The sequence below is a fragment of the Pongo pygmaeus genome, chromosome 2 (assembly GCF_028885625.2).
Source record: "Pongo pygmaeus isolate AG05252 chromosome 2, NHGRI_mPonPyg2-v2.0_pri, whole genome shotgun sequence".
Lineage (NCBI taxonomy): Eukaryota > Metazoa > Chordata > Mammalia > Primates > Hominidae > Pongo > Pongo pygmaeus.
In genome coordinates, this window is record NC_085930.1 from 195,960,003 (window position 1) to 195,961,968 (window position 1,966).

Below are 1,966 nucleotides of genomic sequence, written 5' to 3' on the forward strand. Positions count from 1 at the left end.
TTCACAGTGGTCTCCTTTCAGCCCTACCCATCCTGCAGCAAATTCCAGCTGGTCAGAGAGTCAGTGCTGTGGCTTTGCCATGGAGGCTCATAACCCAACACTGGAACATTCTCTAACCAAGGCAGAAGTCCTTAGGCGGGACTTCCTTACCACCACGGGTGCTAAAAGAAGAGTTAGAAGGTCATGCTTCTACCAGTAATCTAAGGACTCTCTCCTTCTCTTCTTCCTCTTTCTCCAGATTTCCAAGCCTTAGCTAAGAGTAATTTGGCTTGTTTAGTATTGTTTTCTTATGGTCCAGTTAATTACCAAAAATATTTTAAAAATCATCTCTGTTAATACAATGTCTACCAACTTCTCACTATCAGAAAATACTCAACCTCCAAAACAATTTGAAATTATCTTTCTGATCCCAGTAAAGAAGCAAATTGAAAACCAATAAAATAAAAAGTGATGGAGATTTTAAATTTTCTGTAATAAAAACATTTATTGGGCTGGGCATGGTGGCTCACGCCTGTAATCCCAGCACTTTGGGAGGCCGAGGTAGGTGGATTACCTGGGGTCAGGAGTTCAAGACCAGCCTGGCCACATGGCGAAACTCCATGTCTAATAAAAATACAAAATTAGCCGGGCGTGGTGGCACACACCTGTAATCCCAGCTACTCCAGAGGCTGAGGCAGGAGAATCACTTGAGCCTGAGAGGTGGAGGTTGCAGTGAGCTGAGATTGCACCACTGCAATCCAGCCTGGGTGACAAAATGAAACTCCGTCTCAAAAAAAAAAAAAAAACATTTATTGAATACCTATTACAGCCATTTGCTCTGCTAGATAATTTACTTTTGGCATATAACTTCATTCTCACAACCACTCTAAGGCCCCCATGAACATCATTCTTTTACAAGGAAACTGTAGTTCACAGCGCCCTGCCCAGGGTCATATAGTTAATAAGTGACAGGGCTGGCATTCAGACTTAGACCTTTTGAACTCCATTACACCATGTCATCTGAAGCCTTTATTATTAATGTTGTCATTACAAAAGACACACCAAGTCACTAACTACAGTCACAGAGACTCAATAAATAAAAAATTAAAATAAAAAAAAAAAGACACGCCAAGATAATGTCTGACTCTGAGAGGATCCTTGTCTCAATCCAAAATATCCTTATTAAATACCTAATTGTGGCTGGTGCTGTTCTGAGTATTGGTCAGGATAACTGAGTTAAGCAGCAGTCACTAACTATTTACCATATGCTTCGCATGAGGTCCTGAGAGGAAAAGAAAGAAATTTTAAAAGACATAAATCCTTTCCCTCAAAGATCTTGCAATCCCATTGGTAAGTCAAGATGAAAGCATATGGAACAAAGATTTGATCCAGGCTGCAGTCTTTTGTGGAACAGTGAGTGAACCAATGTGATTGGAAGAAGTTGACAAGGTAGAGGGATCAGCTGTGAAAGGTAGCGTGTAGCCCAGTTGGGAGTCTAGGCTGAAATATGCAGTAGAGTTCCTTCTACAGTCTTTGCCATACTCAGAGAGAGTTTGAGATAGATGATTCTGAAGGTTCTGGGTAGGGTGGATCAGAATGGGAAGAGAATGGAGTCAGGGTTCTGTTCCGGGTATTTCCTGACAATCATGTTTTAGCAGAAAAATAACGACTCAGGGCTGATATATAAAGCCTATACCTCTCAGTTTGCTCAACAACATGAAGTATTTCCACTTCAGGCCTTTGTTAGGTAACATAAACATGAGTTTCCTGTGACCCAGAAACTAACTTTCTTATTTTTTAAATATCTATACCAGCCGGGCGTGGTGGCTCACGTCTGTAATCCTAGCACTTTGGGAGGCCAAGGCAGGCGGATCACTTGAGGTCAGGAGTTCGAGACCAGCCTGGCCAACATGGCGAAACCCTGTCTCTACTAAAAAATAATTAAAAAAAAAAAAATTAGCTGGGTGTGGTGGCGGGAGCCTGTAAT